Source organism: Lissotriton vulgaris, chromosome 1_1, assembly GCF_964263255.1.
Source record: "Lissotriton vulgaris chromosome 1_1, aLisVul1.2, whole genome shotgun sequence".
Lineage (NCBI taxonomy): Eukaryota > Metazoa > Chordata > Amphibia > Caudata > Salamandridae > Lissotriton > Lissotriton vulgaris.
The window spans coordinates 1,883,851,081-1,883,878,365 of NC_141685.1; positions in this window are offsets into that span (position 1 = coordinate 1,883,851,081).

The window sequence follows — 27,285 nt, forward strand, 5'->3', positions numbered from 1 at the left end:
CTCAATTACATGGCAGTTGTGAGCAAATAACCATCTTGTAAATCCGAAGTCTTGTGATCACAGGGTTTTGATGCATTACTAGTCTTGTGGTGGAGTTAGTCTGAAGGTGTTAAATTTATATGTACTATCCTCCATTGCAGAATTAATCTCTGGTCGTTTATTAGCAACACATCTTTTTAAGCAGCATGTATTTTTTTCAGTCATCAAGTTACGATTTCACTTTGAGGCAACCGTTGCTTCATTTTTTTCTCTATTAGGTAATATAAGCGGGGCGGGTTTGCCCTGAGATAGGTCATGTAGGTTGCTGTGATACAGGGCTCAAGTTGCAAATCACTGAGGAGACCCAGCAAGGATGGAATATGTCTTGGGTTTCATATGTTTCTGCACAGAGTGGGAGTGACCCAAATATTTAGGCTCGGGTGTTCCTTTCGGTGCAAATCAGACACTGATTTCCATTGAGTTGCTCGCTATATGCATGCGTGTGGCCCGTAGTAAGTACACGTGGCTCTTAGTTCAAGTATTCCATCACTCACTTTTTCTGCTTCTCAGTTTCTAATCGTGATATCAAATGGTCAAAAAGACGTCCGAAGAGTCACATGTCGTGGAGGCTATTGTTAGTGTTATTTACGTATTCAGGATGGAAACAATGGGGCATATTACCAACAACTAGCGATAATTATCGCTAGGTTGGCTTAGCGGCAATATTTTTATCGCCGAGCTGCGGCGATTTTTATCGCTTAGGAGCCTTGATATTATCAAGGTTTATCTCCTAAGCGATAAAAATCGTCCGAAATGCATGAATATCGCTGAAAAGTCAGCGATATTCATGCATTACCGAGCAAATGCTCTTAGCCATGTTATCCACCTCCCATTGGATAACATGGCTAAGAACTGCTCAGGGCAGGTGTTAGCTTTTGGAGATATTTGCGCTAAGCGCGAATATCTCCAAAAGTTGGTAATAGGAGATAGTGATGTTAGCGACTGTTTCGATTCGCTAACATCTTGGCACGCCCACTTTGCATATCATTAGTGATAAATATCACTGACATGCAAAGTGGGGCCCAAGATGGTCGCTATCTCCTACTAGCTGTCGCTAACTGGTGTTAGCGACAGCTAGGTAATAGGGAGATAATTTTATCTCCGCTTTCTTGGCTTTTAAAGCCAAAAAAGCGGAGATAAACCCCCTTGATAAAATGCCCCAATGTATTTTGTTTTCTCTGCGAGCTGATTTATGTGAACCAGAATTCTTATTTACCAGTAAAAATACCCTTGTAGGAATATTTCAGAAATTCTTCAGCGCTCGCTAATTATTCGCTAAATATTTCTCTCGCTTCTTCTCTTCCAGTTGTCTACTTTTCTCTTTCGGGCCTTGAGTTGAGGCGTAAACCATTCACCAGAAAGTGATTGCATGCCAGACTAAACAGCAACTCAATACAAAACCATACCTATGTATATTAGTAAAAACGACAGCTGCCTCTTGCTGTTCTAATTTCAGGTTCCCTAAATCTCTAATCTGTTCCCAGATGGAACCACGCTCCGCAGGGTTCTCTGCACGGCACGTCTTGGTCGAGAGGGTCCTGCTACAGTCAAAGTGATCCTACACACTGCCCCGCTGCTCGCCTGGGCTGTACCTGCCCGTTTTCAAATACATAACATATTTGTGTTGCATTATAACATTTTTATAGGGCTATGTAAGCAGCACCAAAGCACATCCTCACACACTTTGTATGCTTAACACGCTGCACGACAGGGGTGTGTGTGGCTGGATGAATGCTGTGTGGGGTGTGAGCCTATGTGTGAGTGTTTTGGTGTTGTGAGTGAGTGACCAGAGGGATGCTCTTATCCTGTCTTGGGAGCTGCACACAGTGGTGAGTAGTTATCAGGCAGCCCTATAGTATGCAGCGCCTTGAGACCCTCCCGGGTCAGTAGCGCGCTATACAAATGCCCATGATTGATTGATTGATATGCTCATGGTGTTTGATATACTTTCCATTCAACTTTTGATTGCAGCAGTTAGGTCCACAATTCTCTATGTTTGGAAAAGGACGTGGCTTAACGGCTAGAACGCCCGATTTTGAAGCTAGGGACCCAAGCAGCGGTAGAAGTGGGCGGGGACGGAAGGGCACGGCGTGCCCCTACTTCTAAAAATTATTTCAGCCCGTTGCCCTACTTCTTTCTTTTAAAAAAGCATCCCGGGACGGCAAGAATAGTCCTACTTAAACCGATAACTTTTTTCAGCTTCCAGGGGCTGCTCGCACTTCTCTGTCGAACTCCAGAGGCTGCAGCAGGCTGATTGAGGCTGTTTATCTCCTTTGGAATGACAATGCGCCCGCCCGCTGCCTGCCATTAGCATATGCCAGTGAGATCTGCATGAGGTGTCTCTGGTATCTGGGTGCTCCCCCCTTCCTCCCCCCCGCCCCTTGCCCTGCCCTGCCATGCTCCTGCCTTCTGCTTCTGCTGCCTGCCCAGCCGGCCAGCTCGCGCCTACCGACCTCTGAAGCTTAGCTGCTGGCCAGGCCCAGCCCTCAGGTCAGGTGAGTCTGCAATCCTAGGAGTGAGGTAATATAAATTTTATGGTCATGTTGTGTTCCCTAGCGAGTACCCCACCGACTCCATGTACGAGTTAAAAGTGCATGTAACTTCCCTCCTGTACCAGCTATGAAGACGCAAATACATTTGCGTCCAACGTTAACTTGTCCTCTTTCAGACCCACCATGAATGGGTTTGATGGTCCGTTCCTAAGTATGCTATGCCAACGTCTTTTTGAAGTGTACTCCTACGTTTTTCAGCCTGGCTGAAAGTAGGCCCTGAATCTCTGCCACCGAGCCTCTTTTCTGGCTTCTGACTGCGAGGGCCTCTGCCCAAGCAGCCCCCGTACCCGTGAACTCTGACTTACTTCTAGCGCGGCCCTCCGTGCTCAGCTCAGCCTGCTGCCTGCCAAGATTGACTATAACCTTCGAGTTATCTGTTTTCCTCCCCGAAGATACATTCCGGCCTGCTAGCTTCAGTAAACATCCTTCCTCAGCTACAGGGCTAAAGGGCCGACCTGTCTTTATGCAAGTAATTCATAGCCTCTGTTGCCATGCTTCCATGGAAGGCCCCATGCCCCCACGCTTCTCATGCAGACACTCAGGCGCTTATACACGCACTCACAGCAAGTATAGAATAGCTTCTGCTCTAGAGACCTTTCTGCCCAGATAGCTTAGTTCCTAAACATCAGATATCAGATATGATAGAAGCACAAGTTGAACTGACATGCCAGACTTCTGTCTCTTTCCGCCAGTGTAAATGTCAAGTCCCCTGCACCCCGTCTATCACACGTCATGCAGCTGCGCGCGCATCCAAGCTTCCGATTTCTGCTGACATTGCAACATTCTGTTAGCACCACCCCTTGGTGCCACCCACTTGCGTCACCTATCAGTGACGTTTCTAGCACACACGCCTAGTTTACGCCTCTTGATGATGTACTAGCACCACGTGTATACTGTTATCTTGTCTTCTCTCAGCTGTTACGCCTCTTACATTGAACATTATGATGTAAATCAAGTATATAAGCTATGTATTGTCAATAAACGACGGCGCGCTCATCTATCCCTTCTGACATCCTGTGTGGTGGTCAGAACATGATATCCTGATTCCTTTATGAGGAATAAAACCCTTAGAAACTCTTACACCACGGACTCTGTTTTCCTTTATTTCGATTGAGTTATTATTGATTAAGTACTTATCTGCATAGAAATTAAGAGAGTAAATTAATTATTTACATCATTTTGGCGCCCGAATAGGGACCCCTCCCCCACCTCACGCGCCGGAAGGTGCGTTGCAATCCGTGTCCCCTGCCATCAGTTAGACGGACAACACGTGTACTGGCAGGATTTCCTGCATCCCCCTCTGACACACGGAGGTGACGAAGACTGCGATCAGTGCCCAGACGAGGCGGTGAGGAGTGCGGAGGATCCCGACCAGAGCCCAGCCGAAGGAAGCAAGGTCCGAGGTGTGAAGAGGCCCACCAGTTTTCCGAAGTTTTCCGAAGTTTTCCGAAGTTTTCCGAAGTTTTCCGAAGTTCCGAGTCGAGTCCAGTCGAGTTTTCCGAGGCCTTCTGTTTTCCGTGCTTCCCGGTGAGTACCATTGCTGGGTCGTATCTAGACGGGTTTGGGTACGCAAGTCCGGTCTGCACTGTTTTTAGGCAGTGTATCTGTACTGTTTAGCAGTATATAAAGTATTCCGAATTTCTGCACTGTCACAGCAGTGTATCTGTATCGTTGAGCGGTACATTCAGAGTAGGGGGAAGTTAGCTATGTCTTTAAATGTTTCATGTGATTAATGTCGTGGTATGAATGTGATTGTTTTTGTGCATTATTGTGTTTTTTTTTGTTTAAATAGTTACAGTTGACATTAAGTATCAAGGATCAAGCATTCCGTATCAAGTAGGCACAATGCCGTTTTTTAACAAATTAAAGCAGATAGGAACTAGGAAAGGGATGTTAGAGGAAGAGATTCCAATCCCCCCTAGGGACACCCCAGGTAATTTCATGTATAATAAGCATGGCATAGACGCCATCTTGTATCTAGAGTTATGGACAGATTATACCAAGCACCTAGAGGAAAGATACCGATGGCCAGTTAACGGAACATGGGATGCCGAGTGCATCATAAAGGTAGAAGAAATATTACGGAAAAAGAAAGCTAGACAATCTCAGAAAGACGCCATAGAATTTTGGCGTAAGGAATCACGTAAGCGTGCTGATAGAGCACTCCGTAGAGAAGACAGGCTTAAAGAATCAGAAAAGGCCCAAGAAAACGAATTAGTTACTGAGGGAATTCGAGTAAAAGTAGAACAAATAGATCGTATCCTAAATGGCAAAGTGAACAACATGTATCTTTTGGCCGATGGTACCCCTGACGCCATTTCAGAAATACCGAAAAATTTGCCGTCACCATTAGTTCCAACTAAAGTAATGCATAAGACTACTAAAGACATATTCCTAAATTCATATCTCGAAGATGTAGCGCCAGCTTACACCAATCTGCCTGTTCGTGCCCTGCCTACTGACAGGGCCGGGGGTGGTACTGCCCCCCAAGATCACTCTCAGCCGACACCAAAAAAGACTAGTCCCGTTCCGCCAGCTCCGCCACTTCCCTCACCTAAAACTGATCTGCCGAAACCACTTCAATCAGATCCTACTAAAAGACAAATTCAGATACTGACTACACACAGAGATAATGCCCAAGTTTCCGCTTCAGGAGGTGCGACCGCGGGTCTCCAGACCCCGCCACCGACTCACAGATTAAATCTCAGAGGTATGCAGAGTCCTCTTACGCACAGATCCCCCCGTTCTTCTAATTCATCCCGTCTTGATGCACTAAAAGAAAATATGTCAGTTTGTAGATATGATCCAGAACCTGGACAGGACGACTTAATGGTATTAGCGTCTTTACGGTTAAGATCTGCTACTGATAGTTTGTTATGTTATGCAGGAATGAAGGAGCACCTAGATAGAATATATGAGTTCGTTCAAACGGGAAAGGACCCCGACAGTATTAAGGATGCCCTGGAGAAACAGAAAGTTACCATGCAAGCACTGATACTACGATTTTTCATAAATTGTCTAATAAGAGAACGAGACAGGCCCGGAACAGAGCAGAGTGAATTAGATGCATTGAACAAGTGGGGTCAAAATATAGCCGATGGAAAACATGACAGACAAAATTGCATAGAGGCCATGTATAAAAAGATTAAGAAAGCAGTGATAGCAGTACACGAGAAAGAGAAAGAAAAGGCTCCCTCCGAGGAGGAAGAAGAATCTGAAGAACTAGAACCGACTACAAGCACTATAGCATATGTAGGTAAGGGAACTTATCTTAGGAAGGGTATCCGTCCAGAAAGCAAGAGAGTTTTCTTCTCTGCCTTAACGAATCCGAATTCTGCAGAACATCAGTTCCAGGAAACTGATAAACGGCTTCGAGATCGAGTTGGGTACCATGTACTCAATTCTATGGATGAACAAGAATTAGCCCGATCAGCGGTATCATGGGCCGAAAATGCAGACATATATAATGATGACACCGTAGCACAGACATTTCTGAACCTCTCCCCCGACGAACAGAAATTAGCAGGGGTATATATGATTCAGCACCTTCTCATTAAGTACAGAAAACATTATTCCGATCCAGGTCCCTTACATGAGACACTAGAAGCACTACTGATGGATAGATGGAGAGGCTTAAGCACTAAATTAGTTCAAATAATTCTAGAACAACGACGCAGATATGATACCTTTGTAAGTCCTGAATATGTTCCCGCCCCACCTCCAGAAAGGAAAATGTACCATATGCAGTGCGGGGGTGGTATTGAAAGTCAGAACCCCTTGCGAGAAGTGCACCCTGTTATGGGTGAGGATAAAATTTTGAAACGCGTGTATGTACACACGCCTCTAACTAAATTAGAACTGTTAGAAATGAAGAAATTAGTACCATGCCATGATAAAGACCCTGCAGGTTTTCATAGAGAGCTCAAAGACATGTTACTGATGGGGGACTACACATATGATGATATCATGAAAATGTTGAAAGTATTATTGCCTACGGGTATATTCGAGAAATTAAAGGAAAAGGACTGGGAGGTGGGAGACGCAAAGATTGCCTGGGCAGAAATAGAGGATGAAGAAAAGAAACGGGTTCCAGGGTTAGGCCTTGGGGACAAAACTAAAGCATTACCAGGTTTAATAGTACAGGTCCTGCCCAGATTATTGACAACTAGAAAGGAGGATTGGGATGCAATCTCGTCCTGTAAACAGAAACATGATGAAGATACTAGCGACTTTTATTCAAGATTCGAGAAATGTTTTATTATCAATAGTGGCCTCCAGCCAAGTAGCGAGTCGTACCCACATCTTTTTGTATCAAAGTTAGTCGAGAATTCCCTACCGTTAGTTAAAAATAGAGTGTATAAAGTCGAGAGTACATGGCAAGCAAATACGCCATCCCAGATGTTACAAATGTTACAATATCACCAGAATAGAATTAGGGAAGAACAAGATCAGGAACAGAAGCGCATGAAAGACACAAAAATGAAAATGTTAGTAGCCCAGACGGTCCCATCCGACAGTCACAGGAAAGGTACGACCCAGACAAGTCACGCTGCAGCTCCTGTTAAAGGGACATGCAATTATTGCAAGCAGCCAGGTCACTACGTACACGAATGTGCAGTTCTGAAACATAACATAGCGACAGGTAAAACTAAAGAGAGACCGCATCCACCTAGACAAGACCATAACCAGCATCAGTCTACACAGAATACACAGCCCATGCATGCATCCGCACAGACAGCACAGACCGTAGCAGTACCACAGCCACAGCCCATTGCTGCAACTCAACAAGTCTCACAACAGATGTACCAGTATGCCCAGTCTGCTTACCCCGAATATTCCCGATATACATGAAACAGCCTAGAGAAGGAAGGTGGCTTGCCTCTTATCGAGATTCCTGTAGATCAAGAAGGTCCTTATGTACACAGTCAGGTATTGGGGAAAGATAGAAAGTTTTTAATTGACACAGGGGCAAGTCGCACTACAATAAGTCATGACGAAGTTCCAGGGGCACCCCTCTCAGGCTCACAAAATGTTTCCCTTGGTTTTTCAGGACAACCTATTGTAAATGAAGTCTCAGAACCAGTTCCCCTGGCTGTGGGTCCATTATCACGCGTTACAGACCTGTTACTAACAAAATCATGTCCGGAAAATCTGTTAGGAATTAAAACACTGAAAGCTCTAGGAGCTATAATATGCTGCTCCCCGGAGGGGGTTAGACTCTTTCTGCGGGATTTCAAGGGTCATTACGTCCTTCGTGAGTTTGACGTCAGATTGAAAAATGTACCTGATTACTTGTGGGCAAAAGGCCCAACTGATGTAGGATGTATGCACATTACACCATACCGCGTTACCCTCAAGGCAGGTGTTGTATTACCCAGAATCAGACAATACAAGTTACCACCCGATGCTGTAGCGGCTTTACTGAAAATCATTGAAGAGCTCATTGCCCAAGGAGTGGTCGTCGAGACCGACTCCAATATCTGTAACTCACCCATCATTCCGATTCTTAAACGTACTGATCCCAATGCACCGCCAGTATATCGGCTGGTGATTGATCTTCGAGAATTGAATAAATGCATTATCCCACAGTATCCTGTGGTCCCCGATATATCATCTCTCTTGACTGCTATTGATTCAGAAGCAACGTTCTTTACTGTAATTGATCTCAAGAACGCCTTCTTCAGCGTGCCTATTGATCCAGAGAGCCAATATCTCTTCGGATTCTGTTTAAATGGACGCAGTTTCAAATTTTCGCGCGCACCTCAAGGATTCACAGAAAGCCCCAGCATCCATAGTCAAGCACTGAAAAGACAACTAGATTGTATTCAAATGCCAGTTAACACCGCTTTACTACAATACGTCGATGATCTGCTGATCACCGCACGAAGTGAGCCCGAATGTGAAAAAGCATCACTGACAGTTTTACATTTCCTGGCCGACAAGGGACACAAGGTGTCTCCTTCGAAGCTACAATTCTGTGTTCAGCAAGTTGTGTACTTGGGTCACTTGCTGTCCAAAGTAGGGAGACAGCTCACTCCCGATCGCATTCAGTTAATTGTGAACATGCCGCAACCCAAGACACAAAAGGAAGTGCGGGCCTTCATAGGCCTCACCTCGTACTGCAGACAATGGATTCCCCAGTATGCATTTCTAGCTAAACCACTCATCCAGTTAACGACACAGGAGGCAGCGACTTCGACTGTCCTCCCTTGGACTCAGGAACACACACAAGCTTTTGAAGAATTAAAGAAAGTTTTATGCCAAGCACCAGTTTTAGCGACACCATGTTACAGCAAACCGTTTACACTTTTTGTTACAGAACGTGATGGCACAGCGTTGTCTGTCCTCACTCAAGACCAAGCAGGTTCACATAAGCCTTGTGCTTATTTTTCTAGTACATTGGATTCAGTAGCTCAAGCACTCCCTGCGTGCTTAAAGTCAGTAGCAGCAACAGCGTTAGCAATAAGACAAAGTGATTCAATTGTTTTAGGTCATCAGTTAACAGTTCAAGTACCACATTCTGTAGAGGTTTTGTTAAACAGAACCCAGACTCAACACTTAACTATAGCACGACTGACAGGTTATGAATTAACACTATTCCAGCCACACATAGAAATCAGACGTTGCAGCATCCTGAACCCCGCAACACTGTTACCTACAGTTATGACAGATCCAGCTCCGCATGATTGTATAGAAATAATTAATGCAGTAACTAAGCCTAGACGAGACTTAACAGATGTCCCATTGACAAATCCAGACCTGACACTTTATGTGGATGGTTCATGCATGAGAACAAGTACAGGAGAATTAGTGGCCGCGTACGCCGTGACCACTGAAACTGAAATTAAAGAAACACATCGTATTGACACACTGTCTGCTCAAGCGGCAGAGCTCATCGCTCTGACCCGAGCTTGTATTCTAGCCAAGAACAGAAATGTTAACATATACACAGATTCCCGCTATGCCTTCGGAGTTGTACACGACTTCGGAGTCCTCTGGCAAGAACGAGGTTTTCTGACTTCTCATGGGGCCAAGATACAACATGGCCCCCTCATTCAAGCACTGTTAGAAGCAATACATTTGCCCTCGGGCATATCAGTCATGAAGTGTAAGGCACATACTAAAGTCACAGATTCTGTTTCCCAGGGTAACGACCTGGCAGACCAGACAGCAAAACATACAGCACTGACTCACACCCAGACTACTGATGTGACAAAGACAATAGTCCAGACACAGTGTATGACAGTTAGAGATCCCGCCCTAGACGTAATTGACATCCAGACACATGCTACTCCTGAGGAGATAAAGAAATGGACTGAACTAGGAGGGATTCAGACAGATCAAGGTTGGGTGACGAAGGGAAAATCTATATGGTTTCTCCCCGACTCAATGGTTCAAGTCATGATAAATACAGCACATAGTCCTGCCCATCTTGGAGAGAAAGCCATGTTAGACAGTTTACAGAATCTCTGGTACAACAAACACTTACGAGCAGCAGCAAAACAGAAAGTGCGTACTTGCATGATCTGTTGTCAGTTCAATCCAGGTAAAAGCGTCCCTGTTGAGCAAGGTGGATTTCATCCTCCCGATCACCCTTTTGAAGTCCTCCAGATGGATTATATCCAGATGAATAGCTGTAGAGGATTTAAGTATGTCCTTGTAATTGTTTGTGCTCTGTCCCGCTGGACCGAAGCATACCCAGTCCCAGACTACACTGCTCCGACCACTGCCAGACAGTTGGTTCGTGAATTCTTCCCACGGTACGGTTTGCCCCGTGTCGTGTATTCAGATAACGGACAGCCGTTCTCGTCCGAGCTGATGAGACAAGTTTCCCTCTTGCTAGGATATCAGTGGAGGTTCCACTGTGTCCGACATCCCGAAGCAGCTGGCCTTGTAGAAAGGCATAATCAGACACTAAAAATCCGTCTTGCCAAGATCTGTCAGGAAAAAGGGGTCGACTGGATAGTCGCCCTGCCCGTGGCACTATTCTACATGAGAATGGTCGCCCACTCGAGATCAGGGCTATCCCCGTACGAAGTGGTCTTTGGAAGACCGCCGAATATGTGGGGGACGCCCGTTCCGAAAAAGATCACTGATATTGATTGTAACATGTTGACAGATTACCTTGCCTCCTTGATGTCTGCACTCCAATCATGTCGTTCACAGGTTGCCGCAGCCTTCCCTGACAACACCGATGTAAAGGCGCATGAGGTCCGCCCAGGTGACCTGGTAGTCGTCCGGAATTTCGACCGGAAAAGTCCGCTGGAGCCCCGCTGGAAGTCTCCAAAGACCGTTCTGCTTACCACCAGGACCGCCGTGAAAATCGAGGGGAGAAAGGGGTGGGTCCACACGAGTCACATCAAACTATGCAATGAACTAAAAAACGGACTGAAACAGGACTCTGACTCGTCCACCCCCACCAAAGACTGTGTTGAAGCACAAGACGTTACTGTGCCTAAAAGAGAAAAGACTCCTCAAGAACTTTACCGTATGAAGCTTCGATCTAGCAAGTCAGACAGTTTAATTGTTTAAGTCCTCCCCTAGGTGAATCGGTTAAATAGTTTCTGACATGTATCCCCTAGATCGAGTTAGAGAGAGAGAGGAAAAGAGAAGAACATATTGCAAATCACTTCGTAGTCACTGCATAGTGACACTAATAATCATGTTTATTCTGAGTATTCTAATTATTATTGCCAGCATTCTGCTTCCTATGTACTGGCCTATTTTCAGGCGTGAACAATCTGCTTACAATGTCTCTGCTGAACACACTTTTAGTGAACTTCCTGCACATGAACTCTCTTACAGACTTGCGCTGCGCAACAATACATTCATTAGTATGTTACACCATTCCCATCAGACAAATAATGCTACAGACTGTTGGATATGTGGCCGACTCCCTCCCTACCAGAATTACAAGGGAGCTCTGCCCCTCTTTCCGTACCCATTCACTCACAATGGCTCCTGTGGAGCATGGTTTAAAATAATTAATTCTTTAGATCCTGATATTGCTGTTTTCGATGGGGGCTGGGTTTGGGGAAACTTGAACTTAGTCCTGCTCAACGTCTGTTATCCTGATCAAGAAGGACTTCCCACTCGAATAGGAACTGATCTAGAAAATGAAGTATATGGATTAGGTAATTACACAATTAGCCTTATGATCCTCACTGTTGAATCTGAAACTGCTCCAGTTCTGCCCCATATGTTAGTACTACCAGTCACAGGTGAATTATGTGTTAGCAAGAAAGGTTCAGTACACGTAGGTCATAGTAAATGCACTACTGTGGTCGAGTTCAGTGACCATGGTAAATCGTCTTTTAAAGCTACCAGTCATTCCTACTTTGTTTGTGGTCATACCGCATACATACGTTTGCCCCCAGATTGGGATGGTACCTGTTACATTGCATTCCTTCTGCCACCTGTTTTCCTAGCTCCTCCTGATTACCATAGAAATACGAATCTAGCACCGAATAGACCCAAAAGAGATATTCCCCTTGTCGACTACACAGAAACGGCATGGGAACAGTACACTGATTTCAATAAAGGATTCTTTTTCTTCCTAGGACCTGTCCAAAACAGTAAATTAATACGCAGATTAACGAGAACACTCGAAGCAGTAGTGAACGAAACTGCCTCCGCTCTAGGTAACTTAACAGAGGAGCAGTCTGCTATACGGACTGTTGTCCTTCAAAATCGTCTTGTGATTGACGTCATCTTGGCAGATAGAGGTGGAGCTTGTAAGGTCATCGGGTCAAGTTGCTGTGTTTTCATTCCACAAAACGCACCATCTGTCTATCAAGCTATCACCCGTTTACATAAAATTGCAAATCAGATACATCGGAATCCAGGCACCTGGACTTGGTCCGGTTGGTTCTGGACTACGTTAACAGCTTGGGGATGGAAGATCTTATCGTTCCTAGGCATTGGCCTTGTTATAGTATTCAGTTGTTGCCTATGCCTGCAGTGTGGGCCAGCGATATGTGGACTGTGTGCCACATCCTGCATTGAGCATTCCAGTTGCCTCTCAAACAGTCAAAGAAAGAAAGACGAACATATAATGTTACAAGAACAAACTGATCGATTTATGAGGATCGATATATCATGAAGGGTCCGTAGGGAACAAGGAGGGAATGAGGTAATATAAATTTTATGGTCATGTTGTGTTCCCTAGCGAGTACCCCACCGACTCCATGTACGAGTTAAAAGTGCATGTAACTTCCCTCCTGTACCAGCTATGAAGACGCAAATACATTTGCGTCCAACGTTAACTTGTCCTCTTTCAGACCCACCATGAATGGGTTTGATGGTCCGTTCCTAAGTATGCTATGCCAACGTCTTTTTGAAGTGTACTCCTACGTTTTTCAGCCTGGCTGAAAGTAGGCCCTGAATCTCTGCCACCGAGCCTCTTTTCTGGCTTCTGACTGCGAGGGCCTCTGCCCAAGCAGCCCCCGTACCCGTGAACTCTGACTTACTTCTAGCGCGGCCCTCCGTGCTCAGCTCAGCCTGCTGCCTGCCAAGATTGACTATAACCTTCGAGTTATCTGTTTTCCTCCCCGAAGATACATTCCGGCCTGCTAGCTTCAGTAAACATCCTTCCTCAGCTACAGGGCTAAAGGGCCGACCTGTCTTTATGCAAGTAATTCATAGCCTCTGTTGCCATGCTTCCATGGAAGGCCCCATGCCCCCACGCTTCTCATGCAGACACTCAGGCGCTTATACACGCACTCACAGCAAGTATAGAATAGCTTCTGCTCTAGAGACCTTTCTGCCCAGATAGCTTAGTTCCTAAACATCAGATATCAGATATGATAGAAGCACAAGTTGAACTGACATGCCAGACTTCTGTCTCTTTCCGCCAGTGTAAATGTCAAGTCCCCTGCACCCCGTCTATCACACGTCATGCAGCTGCGCGCGCATCCAAGCTTCCGATTTCTGCTGACATTGCAACATTCTGTTAGCACCACCCCTTGGTGCCACCCACTTGCGTCACCTATCAGTGACGTTTCTAGCACACACGCCTAGTTTACGCCTCTTGATGATGTACTAGCACCACGTGTATACTGTTATCTTGTCTTCTCTCAGCTGTTACGCCTCTTACATTGAACATTATGATGTAAATCAAGTATATAAGCTATGTATTGTCAATAAACGACGGCGCGCTCATCTATCCCTTCTGACATCCTGTGTGGTGGTCAGAACATGATATCCTGATTCCTTTATGAGGAATAAAACCCTTAGAAACTCTTACACCACGGACTCTGTTTTCCTTTATTTCGATTGAGTTATTATTGATTAAGTACTTATCTGCATAGAAATTAAGAGAGTAAATTAATTATTTACATCAGGAGGCTGGGGTAGTGGTCAAGGGTTCAGGCACTTGGACTGCTCTGTGCCCACCCAGCCCTGGTGCAGTCCGGGGACCCGGAAGCTCTCTCTAAGTCAGCTTGTCTCTGTTTATAGTATCTTCTGCTTAAGCCATCTTCCCCCTTTGCGCTCTCTCTTGTCTGTCACTCTGTCTATAGAATCTGCTATACGTCCTCTCTGTCACGCTCCCTCTCGCAGACTTCCTGTCTGTCTCTGCAATTATTGGGCAATTTTAGCTGCTGCATCTGTCTCTTTTACCACAGGCCACTAGAATGAGTGATTCCACGACCATGGTGTTTTCCGCTTAATTATCTGTTTGCCACACTTGTCACATGACGCACAATATGCTGCATAATTAGCACTTTTCAAAGAAAAATGTTTTTACCTAAAAAGGATGAAAACGCTTGGTAGCGTTGACTGCTCACCTTTCAACTGTGAATCCCTCCATACAAGTGCTGAGCTGCTACAAATAAAGCGCACCCTTTGCTCACATAGTATTACTGCCTTGAAAAGGATAATGCTGTAAATAATACTGACATAGAATATGCCGCCTGTGGCCAAGTTTGGTCTTCTTCAGCCACATAATTGCAAGTGTCCCTGTTTATAGACAACTAAACCCTATTTCTTGAATCGTTTTTTGGACTCTGTCTTTTTCTTTCCATCGGTCGTTCTCTCCATCTCCTTCTTCCCTCTCCACATCTCTTGCTTTAATTGTTTAATTATCTCTGTCGTTCTGTTTGAGTTTCTTTATTATCCGATAGCGCTCTCCCCCGTTCCGCTCCTGTAGCTTTAGAACTCCTGTTATTCCCTATCTTTTCTTTTCTCTCTCCCCCTCTCTTCTGCTTCTCTCTCGCACTGCCCCTCTCTATGGATACCTCTTAATCTTCATTTAACTCGACCTATGTATGTGTGCCTCTGCCCCCAGCCATCTCGCGTCCCTCTTATGGATAAATAAATGATGAAGGGTGGAAGGAACTTGCACTCGTATAGCGCTGCTCTTGGAACTGAATAGTTTTTAGCTGCTTTATGGCTTTGAGAAGTATCAGCATCTTCACTGTCTCTCACTATGAGCCAATTGAGCTCCGTTTGGTGAAAAGTGCATACAATCGTTAACCACTACCCCAGACATTTGCTGGTGGTAATTGCATTGGTGAAAATGCCCAAAAGTGATCGACAGCCGCAACAGTAATCCAGCTCTCCTTTATGTTTTATCCCACTTCAAATGTCTAAACCTGAAGTTAAAGTCCTGCGCAAACACAGTAACAGAGAGTGTGCTACAGGGGTGTACCTCTGGACTTCGCACAGAAGTTATCAGAGGGGACTGCTCTCTAGGGCTTCTGAGCTCTTTGTTGACTTTTATCGGGATCCCTTTGTTTTCTCACTGCAACATTTCTGAAATAGAGTTCACTTTTGTGATAAATTATTCTCGAACTTTAAGAAGGTGCTCAGCTTGCTTTTACCATAGTCATATAATTGTTGCACCCACGAGACAATAGATATCTCCGGAGTAGCGCCAGTGGATGCCAGAGTGTGAGTGTGCCATATGAGCTGTGTAAAACCGAGTTGCACCAGTGCAAGTCTGGTGAGTTCTCCATTAGAGTTTTGTAAATATGAAGAGTTCCGGACAGTGCACGTCTCTGTCAGTGGGCCATAGGGTCCGTGCAAGCTAGAGATGCCCCAGTGTAAATCTCTGTGAGTGTGCCATATGATCCGTACAAACTGGGGATGCTCCATAGTAAATCTCTATGAATCTGCCATACGATCCGTGCAAACTGGAGATGCTCAATAGTAAATCTCTGTGAGTCTGCCATACGATCCGTGCAAACTGGGGATGCTCCATAGTAAATCTCTGTGAGTCTGCCATACGATCCGTGCAAACTGGGGATGCTCCATAGTAAATCTCCGTGAGTCTGCCATACGATCCGTGCAAACTGGGGATGCTCCATAGTAAATCTCAAAGAGTCTGCCATACGATCTGTGCAAACTGGGGATGCTCCATAGTAAATCTCTATGAGTCTGCCATACGATCGTGCAAACTGGGAATGCTCGCTAGTAAATCTCTATGAGTCTGCCATACGATCTGCGCAAACTGGGGATGCTCCATAGTAAATCTCTGAGTCTGCCATACAATCCGTGCAAACTGGGGATGCTCCATAGTAAATCTCTGGGAGTCGGCCATACGATCCGTGCAAACTGGGGATGCTCCATAGTAAATTGTGAGTCGGCCATACGATCTATGCAATCTGGGGATGCTCCAGAGTAAATCTCAGTGAGTCTGCCACAGTCAGTGAAGTCTAGAGATGCCCCAGTGTAAATCTCTGTGAGTCTGCCATACGATCCGTGCAAATTGGGGATGCTCCAGTATAAGTGTTTGTGCTATGAGATCTGTGTAAATCTGAGGCGCCACAGTGCAAGTCGGCAAGAGCATGCCATAATACCCGTGTAAATAAGAGTTTTACAAGTGCAAACCTTGGTGAGTTCTCCATGGAATGCGTGTACATTTGAGGTGCTCTGTTGCAAGTCTCTGTGAGTGTGCCATAACATCTATGTCATTTCGAAAAGCTCCAGTTCAAGCCTCCTAGGAGTGCCACATTGCCTAATTTGTAATAGAATAAGTGCCCGTGCCCAAGGCTTTGCTCTTAACCCCGCGGCGGGTGCAATTAAATATCAGCGTACTGAATGCCAAGGATGCGTGGTCTTGAAACAGCCTCAGGCCTCTTTATTCTGCTGCCAGACACTCCCTTTATCTCATCCTTACACACTCCTGCTTTCTCCCTTTATGGTGGGTTTTTCGTCATTCTCTTCCTCCGTCTTTCTGCTTTGTTCGTTTTTCAGTCTCTTGCTCTTTGGTGCCCAAAAATAAGTGCTCGTGCTCCCCACCGGCAACCACCGGCTCAAATTTAACACTAGTATGCCATAAGATTTGTGTAAATCCGAAGTGCTGCGTTGCAAGTCTATGTGAGTGTGCCATAAGACTCGTGTACACCAGAGGTACTCCAGCCCAAGCCGCTGTGAGTGTGCTGGGAAGTTTGGGAAATCTAAGATGCTCCAGAACAAGCCGATGTGAGTGTGCCATGAAACCAGTGTACATCGAAGGGGCTACAGTGTAAGCCTCTGTGAGTGCACGTGTCATAAAACTCGGGCATATGTTATCTTCTGCTAGCCAGGCATTGATATCAGTCAATGTTGTTTGTTTAAAAGTTCGCTACACGCATGTTCTCTGGAACATGACCATTGGAATCTTACTGGGGGTCCTGGAAAACCTTAGGACCTCTCTTTCTTAGACGAATCATTGCTGACGAGATGCAGGCAAGCATGTGATTCATGCCGTCCTAGATACTTCCGATAACTGACGCTCTTGAAATGTTTTCTTGTAACTGATGTAATTTGTAACTGATGTAATTTTGTGGAACCTTATGTAAAGTGCTCTGATACCTCCGGGTCTAGCCAGTGCTATAGAAAACTCAAAACAATAAAAATAAATAAAATCCTAGTTAGTGATTACAGAGCTTTCCTCAAGCAGAGTACTGTGGGGAACTTGCCACCTTGTGTATTTTGTCAATGTTGTATACAGAGTGAACTGGGCAGGAGCAGTGATGGGAAAGAAGAGGTGACTGGGCAGGAGAGTTGACTGGGAAGGAGAGTTTACTGGGCGCAGAGTTGACTGGGCAGGAGAGTTGACTGGGCAGGAGAGTTGACTGGGCAGGAGAGTTGACTGGGCAGGAGTGTTGACTGGGCAGGAGTGTTGACTGGGCAGGAGTGTTGACTGGGCAGGAGAGTTGACTGGGCAGGAGAGGTGACTGGGCAGGAAAGGCGACTGGGCAGGAGAGGCGACTGGGCAGGAGAGGCGACTGAGCAGGAGAGGCGACTGGGCAGGAGAGGTGACTGGGCAGTAGAGGCGACTGGGCCGTAGAGGCGACTGGGCAGTAGAGGCGACTGGGCAGTAGAGACGACTGGGCAGGAGAGGCGACCGGGCAGGAGAGGCGACTGGGCAGGAGAGGTGACTGGGCAGGAGCAGTGACGGGTCAGGAGCAGTGACGGGTCAGGAGCAGTGACGGGTCAGGAGCAGTGACAGGTCAGGAGCAGTGATGGGTCAGGAGCAGTGACGGGTCAGGAGCAGTGACAGTGCAGGAGAGGCAACAGGAAAGGAGGGGTGAACGGGCAGGAGCAGTGAACGGGCAGGAGCAGTGAGCGGACCAGAGCAGTGAACGGACAGGAGCAGTGAGCGGACCAGAGCAGTGAATGGGCAGGAGCAGAGAACGAGCAGGAGCAGTAAACAAGCAGGAGCAGTGAACCTTGCAGGGGAAGTGACTGGGCAGGGGAAGTGACTGGGCATGAGAAATGACAGGGAAGGAGCGGTGACAGGAAAGGAGCGGTGACAGGATAGGAGAAGTGACCAGGCAGGAGAAAGTGACAGGGCAGGAGAAGTGTCTTGCCTATTTATTTAAATACTATTGCATGACATCTACTGATGTGTCTGCAAAGCATACCTGTTGCCCCAAATATTTATCCTGAATTTTGACCTTTTGTCCTGAACTCTTACGCTCGCCATCCTGAATTTGCACCCTTGCCAGATGCCAGTTGGCCACCCTAGTCTGGAGTGCCCACAACCTCCTCCCCTTCCCTTCTATCTACAGGCACACAAACTAGTTTATTTTAACAAACTGACTACACTGAACTGAGTACCTGTGCGCCCTAAACTGGAAACACATTGAATAACACAAGAGACTTGGGATTAGACAGTGCTGCCAAATCTGGGACAAGTAGAAAGGCCATGAAGAGGCAGAACACACGGCTCCTACTCTAAAGAGCTGGGTGATCCTCTGCCTTGACAAAGCACTAGGTCACGCTGCTTCCAATCCACTTATGGCAAGCGTGTCTCTGAACCAGCAAGAGGAGAGCTAGCCTCTGGCACAACAGAGGAACCTCTGCCTCAGTAAGGGTTCGGCTGGAGTTTCCCCGGCCTGGACCCAAACCCATCTCTGCACAAAACTTCTCTTCAACTCAAAGTCACAGAACTGCAGATGCCATGAATGCATTCTGCCTTTACTTCTGTTCTGTCCGGCATGGCCCTAAAAAATTTACAAAATTGGCTAGAAGTTAAAAAACATTATATTGCTTGTTAGAAAGATTATGTTAAAGGTGCAAACTTTAAAACATCTTCCAAAAGATTATGCATAGTTAAGCACAGGAACCCAGATACCTTCTTTTGTGTACCAAACATGCTCATGTGTGTCATTCAGGCAGGAACCCAATTCAAAGGATATTCAGGAAGAATCTGTATCTTACACTAACAGTGATCCATGACGTTTATATCTAATAAGTATACATATCTGCAGTATTGCATTGAAAAAGGTAACTATGCCGGACTGGCCGTTCCAGGCATCGTTTCCCAGGGCTACTGGAAGGGTAGGGGCCTGTTTAGTTTGGGGGGACCGGTTTTGTACAAGTGCAGGAGTTTTAAATACACTGCAAAGTTCTTTGTATATTCAGCAGGTTTTGGTCAACAATACAAGTGCCAAGATAACTTTGGTGATCAATGTACCTGCTGGAGAGAGATGGGAGTGTGTTTTGTCTAGTGGCTGTTTTACTCATCTAAGGTAGCGCAGAGGGGTAATACGCCTGCTGCAAAGAACGTGTACCATGCATATCAAAGAGCAATATTTTATGTGCACAGTTCAGTGGATACTGCTTTGTGTTCACTTCTCGAATGAAAGTGCACTTGAATACATATGACCTGGCAGTTTGAGCTGGACTGGTCCCATTGGGTGCAGTATCAAGACTGATTTGCATATGGCTGGGTCCAAACTGGAATGGCATGGTGAGCAAAAAACAATGGATTTAGGTCCAGATCTCTGTACTGGGGTGAATGTATGACATTGTTCTGCATTCTGTCCATCTTGTTCTTTTTGCTTTTGTCATCCCGAGTGAGACGGGTATGTCCAGACGTGGGTCCCGTGCTCTCCATGCCACTGGAATCAAGCTATCCTGGCTGATGAGGGCTGAAAGCCCGAAACCGGTCCTAGGATGCCAGTTTCCAGTCCAGGGAGGACCTGGCCTGGCAGTTTAGGCTGGACTGCTCCCATTGAGCGCAGGATCAAGACTGATTTGCATATGTTGCACGCTTTACATAAACCTGAATTCTCTGAGTGTTTGCTTTTTCCTGAATTAAACCTAAAATAAACATGTTTATCCATTGTTTGAATTAAAGAACGTTATAAGCTGTAACTTGTCAGTGAAATGCTAAACAGTACAAAAAATTGGAATGTTTTGCTATTTCTAGCCACACCCCTGACTCCGCCCACTGATCCAATCTTCGGGTATTCCCGCCCCCTGATTCTCCACCCACAGTTTCCCTACTTTTTTTTCCCCACTTCGACCACTGGAGCCAAGTTCGAGTCTGTCAGGAGGCTCAAACATCCTCTGATACTGGTCAAATCACGTAATCTCCTCGCGCCTAAAAATGAATGTGTTCGTTTGTAATGCAACCGGTGCTCATGTAAAGCATTGCGATACTTTGGGGTAGAGTTCGCGCTATATAAAGCTGCACAAGATAAAAAAAAAGTCTGATAAAGTCTGGGTAGGAGATGCCGACAGAAAGATCGAAGAGGAAAACGAGAGTCAGAGATCTTTCTAGATGGTCTGCATTAAAGCCAGGCTCTATGAGATTAAGAATTTGAGATAGTACATACAAAACGTATTAATTGCCTTAAAAGATTGCTTTGTCATTATGTGATACTGGCACTCTTACCTGGTCCTGTGTGTACATTGAGACATCGCTGACCAACCTGCCCTAATTTTTGAGTCTCATTCATCACTGCAAAACCAGGGGACTATTCATGTTTTTAACAGTAGGGGGTGCAATATGATCATAATCTAGACAGAACTCTCGAACGCTCAGCTAAATATCTATCAACCGCTTGAAAAGGCTATCTTTGGGTGTTGGTAGCTTCACCAAAGTATATCTGAACTTTTAGAACTAAATAGGCACAGACCACGATCTCCATTATCTTTCCGGCGCACTTAGAATTATTCTTTTAGGTATTACACGCTATACTCAAGCAACATGTGCAGGTTTGTTTGACCGTTTTTACAGTAAGTTAAGTTGCCTGTCATTTTGCTTGCAGTTGGCAATCAACGCATACACATTACACTTGCGTGGTACCTCATATAATACTACTAAAGGCTTACTACATTTTAAATAACACCCACGGGAAGCAGCATTTACGTCCTACACTGTGGAAAAGAGAAAACAGAAAGATGCAGGTGCTGGGGGCATGGGGAAACGACGTTTACATTGCATGTGCTACAACGCATGCGATTACAACACGGTCGTTACAAGGACCCCCTTGTTACAAGGCAAGCCATTGCATTCAAGTCGTTTCTACGTCTTGCTGTAGGGGGCGCGCTAAACTAAGGAATAGTATAGTTTACTATTCCAACACATTCCCTACTATTGCACACGCTGGAGTTGGAATAGTAAATTATACTTTTCCTAAATCCAGCGCACCCCCTACAGCAAGTCGAAGAAACGACTTGCGATGTAATGGGTTGCGTTGTAACAATGCGGTCGTGGTAACAACCGTGTGGTAATCACATGCGTTGTAGCACATGTTTAACATCGCAAATTAGGGAGTAGGTTTCTTGGGGTTTATCTGTCAAATTAGCTGATGACAGGTTTATAAGCATAGTACAAAAGGTGATAGGTGTTACTGGCGTAACGAGGGAACCAGGGGCCGTTACAAGTATAGAAAATACCCCCAGGGGTATTGCTTAATGGAAGCGGGGTCTGTTTGGGGTGTGACACCCCCAGATAAATGCATTCTTGGCTTGTTAGTTTAGTCTGGGGGCATAGAGTTTGGCCTGCTCTCTCTGTATGGCTTTTTCTCTCATGAGCCAAGAATGAAAAACAAAACTGTGGCTTTTGATTTAAATGAGAGAGCCAAAGATACCCATCTGGTGACTGAATTTGTAAATGTGGAACCAGATTACCTGGAACCTGCTTCTCCAAGTTGTCTGATCCTCGTAAAATGTTTTATTTCACAGCCCCTCCTCTTTAGGTTTTGCCTGCATTGCTTGTGAAATCTATTGTTTTTTGTATAAATCTTAAAATGGACTTACATACTGTATCCTAGCTTTCCTGGCTTTTCATTGACTTCTGTGCTTCCACTTACTTGTCCGCCATTTCTATTTGCTATAACATATTTTCCTGCCTTTAATAATGCCTGTTTCTACTCTGCTTTTCTTATCAGTTTCCCTTAGCCGAAATACTATTAACATTCAGTTTGCTGGAATTATTTTTTCATAAAGTTTTGCCTCTTCCTGCTTTTTCCTCTTGCAGCAGCAGATTTATATAGCACAATTTATCACCCAGAAAGAAGTGATTTGTGCAGAATCACAGGATGTTGCTGTGCCGAGACTCAAACTGGGATCCCAGCTTTCAAGTCAGCAGCTATAGCCACTGCGCAACATCCTCTCCACGCCTGTGATTCTTGTCAGGGAGCTATTTCCTTTTTCCTGGACAGTGATAGATAAGAACAGCTTATTACTCATCACATAGGCGAAACTGATGCATTACCATTGGGCCCGATTCACAGAATGAACTTAAGACTCAATACTAAACTTACTACTATTTTGGTATTCACAGAATGCACTTACTACTTTTGGCATTCACAAAATGCACTTACTACTTTTGGCATTCACAGAAGTTAGGATTTTGTCTTAAGTTTGTCTTAAGACAGACTTAAGACAGACTTAAGACAAAATCCTAACTTCTGTGAATACCAAAAGTAGTAAGTTCATTCTGTGAATACCAAAAGTAGTAAGTTTAGGATTGAGTCTTAAGTTCATTCTGTGAATCGGGCCCAATGTCTTTATTATCACATATGAGTTCAGTTTTAAATACTTTAGTTCAGGAAGTGTGATTTGTAAGCCACTTTTATGTTTGGTTAATAGACTACAATGTTGTTCCATCTATAATTAGAATCTAGGCCAGGTTTAGGGTTTACATCACATGACAACTCTCAGTTCACCGATGGCTTGGCCGTTGGGGGGTAAGCCATGAAGGTTTCTAAAAAGCATCACTTTTAATAAATGTCTGCCTAGGCACTGGTATAATCTGATGTACGAAGGTGAAACGCTTTCACTTGTTAAAGAAATACACTGTTTTTTTATTTTTGAGGAGAGTGCATCATATTCTTTCAATTTGTTTGGAGGATGATATACATGCAAAATGTTTTCATGGCTCCACTCGTGCATGAACTCTTATAGCCACGCTACATAATTTGTCGGCAAGTGCTCCTTTTTTAACGACTCAGGCTTATTACACAATAATGCAAATCAGTACTGAACCTCTTTCGCATTGAAACAGTTCATCCCGCACTTTGGTTCACTCACCCCTCCTCCACCCCACAGCCTACTGCTTTTTAAGTTGGGAAATCTGAGATTCACATCCTATTGCGCCCCTGTTGACAGTCACTCAGGACCATATATCAGTCCAGTTTGTTTAGCTCTTCAGTGCAATTCCAGACTGGGGAAAATCGATCTTTGCCCTGCCCACTAAGGACAGTTCAGACCAAAATTCTAGGCCAGCTCCTCTCTGAATCCAGAACTATTACTAAGTGGCTGAGATAAATTCAAACATTACATCCATCAGCAATTTTCATTTTCTACTCTTTATAGGGTTGGCAAATGTAATGCTGCATTTAGCCCTCTTATCACACTACTGCCTCTTTTGGTGGTGACCTCAAATCAGTGCTAAATTTGAGCCAGTAGTTTCGGGTGATCGGCACCAGCACTCAATTGTCCACACTTGCGCTTGTGACAGTCAGCCACAAGGTGGCGATGTCTGACTAATTTAGAGATAGCCACAACAACAGTTAATTATGAATACCATATACATTAAAAACTACTATTACCTTGCAAACAAGCCATTATTGTTGTTTTGGGGGCCTGAAATAGTCAGAACTTTCCCACTTGTAGGTAGGAGTGTGATGATTAGTAGTTGTGTTGTTACTATCATTGGCAAGATGGCAGGGGCAATGTGTGGTGCAAGCTGCAGTGAATCCTGACGAGAGCCCAGGCACTTATGGTTTTACTTAGGAAATAAAAGTTACAAATTTAACATTGGCTCAAATAATTTCCTGAGGAACAGTATACACTCCATGCACATATAAACACTCATTTACAGTGTAGCAGTTCATTATATCCTTGAAAATCTTTTAAGTGTCCATTCCGACAGGCCGATGGCAATTGGAAGTAATACTGGCTGTTATGTTAGAAATTGAATTGATGGTTTTGCAATTATTGGAGCTGCCAGCATTTTGCTTCATTAGTGGAGTTTAACTTTATTGTGTTTTTATCTAGGAACCTAAATCAATATTGCTATTTTATTCCCTTGTACGGCTATAATCAATAATATCCCTATAATGGCATAAGAATCAGATCCATATTTAGTAAATAGCCCTTGCAGTCCAAAGCATGGCAAAGCTACTTCCTCGGATTCCTAAAAAGCACAATGAGTTCTTTCGACACACCAAACCTCCAGCAACCTGGGAAATCCCCATTTGCTTTTGTTTTGATTTGTCATTGAACTCCTGCGAACACTAAAGGAACAGTCAGTTCTTAGTAACATCTTTATTGACGTCTTATGTCCAAACCTTATGTCAAACTCGGCACCATTCAGGTATAAATATACCAACGTTGCCTTAAGCAAACACACGGTGGTGGTTTTGGAGCAGAGCAGCTATCTACTTGCCCGAGAGCCCAGCTGATGCGAGAGCCCACGGACGCTGCCCCTCCCCTTTGACGCACTGAGAGAGACGCTGTCTTTTCTCCTGCCGAGAAATCCAGCTCCGGTGTTCTCAGCTGCCTTCGCCGGCTGCTGGGATATCGAGTCCTGAAAGAGAGATACCAGACCTCCTGCATTCTAATACACAGGTATGGAGCTGACTAAATCCTTAAAGAGAATTCTTAAATCAGATTCTTGGCAAAACCAACGTAACTTAAACTGCTACTTACTTACTCCTTCCCACGTATTAGGCTTAGGTAAGGTACACCGGGGTAGGCGTATTTAGAAGCACCAGTTGAGTACATTAGTCAATGTATATATGTATATATATATTTTATCCATTTTAAAGTATCTTATGGCTAAGAAACCATATCAATGCTTTTACAGTATTATTTCATAATACTCTTTTTACTGTACGCACTTTACTTTACATTAAGTATTGCAATCATGGCAATTCATTTCTCTTGCATGAGAAAGAAGACTGCTCAATAAATTACACCTTTTATCTTTTCTCTGCACTCTGGTGAAACTAAGTACGCACAAAAGACTGAGTGAAATAGCTGTCTATTGTTTTCACACGACTCTAGAGATACACTCTTATTCTGAGGGAGCAAAGTTGTCATGTTATATGGTTTTCAGAAGCTAATCCCTTCTTGTCTATCCAGGGAGGTTAAACTCCTCCTCGTTTTTTCGAGAAAGTTTCCAGTGACCTCTGAGCTAGCTGGCAAACCTTAAGTCTAATATAGTCAGTAGAGACCTAGTCAACCTCAGTCCTACGTCTACACTGCTGAATATATTATTCCAATGCGCAGAGCCTATTGGGACTATAGGAACTACATTACAACTTCTTTATGCCATTAGTTCTACACCATAGAAGGTTTTCCATTGATGCTACTTTTGAAAGAAATCTGGTCTATATAAAAATCACTTTCTCCAGACAGCATATTGCCTGCCCGGGTTCAGCGACCCTACTATCCTATGCACATCTCATTATAACGATTTATTGTAGAGGGTGCCTCACAAAGTTTTGAGATGAACGGCGTATATGGCAATAAATGAAATTGGTGCGGAATACACTTTCTTTTGTCCTGCGCATGTGAAAATAAGTGACATTAATAAATAAGATATTTTTCTCCAGAATGCCGACACCATAAAAACAGAGAACTTTTAAAAAGTCAGAAAACCAAAAACAGGTCACACTGAAGGACTGGGTTCTGTAGGACCCAGCGGTGCCAGGGCACAACACCTGAAACCTTCGTGGGTAACCTGCTCCGGCGTACGAATCACAGAGACACGGGACACTTCCTTCGGCGTCAAAGATTCAAGGTTTATTTACTGCAGGGAACACAGAAGTCACGACAAGCAACACACGTGCAACTTGGGGAGACTGCTTCAAATTGGTTCTGTGGATCGCTCCTTTTATACAGTTTTTACCCATAGGATTACATTGAACACACAAGTTTACAACCCGGTTCCCACCATTATCCCCCAGAGGGGTCGCTTTGGTCGCTTTCAAACACATGAGGTCCGGATCATAATTGCGGAAACATTTGGCGGTTCCCAACTGTAAAAACCCATCTTCCCAACATTAGTGCATTCCAATCGGTAGTAAAACAGATCGAAATAGGAACAAAGACAGGTGCAGAGGAAGACGGAGACAGTGGGGAGATCGGATAGGGTGTAAAAGGGGAGGTATCGGGAAACACGAGATACAGGCATCAAAGGGACGTGCCTAATGAGATGCACGGCTGAGACAATAAGTCCGTGCGGCAAGATGAGCCTCGAGCGGCGCCATCTGCCTTACAGTAGCATCCCCCTCGTTATAAAGACACTTACAAAGGACATGTGTCTTCCGCAGATATCTTGAGAGTCCCAGGGTCGCGAAGCGGACAACGTCCGTTCGCTGGCTACTTGAGGGCAAGAGACAAAATGGATGCCGTATCTACGATGGAACCCGTGGGTACAGATGAAAAACCCACATAACAAACGAACGGTTCAAGTTAGCACAGCGAAACTGCGCGCACTTACTAAACTCGTCATTTGCGGTTCTTAGATACCAGACTCGACCATATTCGTGCGAGTCAAATGCACCACTTACAATTGTCACGGAACCTCAGACGCTCCTTTTGCCCTCATGTAGGCAAGCACTAGTCGGAATCATATTCGATATTCATCAGACCATCGAGATGTTGCTGTAGCATAGCTCTGTCCAAACGAGTCCCCTTGGTAACAGGTGGCTGTCTCATACACGTTGTAGCACAGAGGCCACATAAGGCAGGACCACACTGCACACAAAGGCAACACGTGAACAGGAACACTACAACAACTCCGATGATCATCAGAATTTTCCAACCCCAAGTCGACATCAGACCCCAAAACCATCCAAGTAACGTCCAATCCCCTACATCCACGTGTATGGATTCGGAGATCTTATGCAACCTCGAGATGGCTTGATAGACAGTTGGAGCATTATCTGGAATAAAAATGCAACAACTCGAATGGATCACCTTACATACCCCACCTCGATCTGCTAAGATGACATCT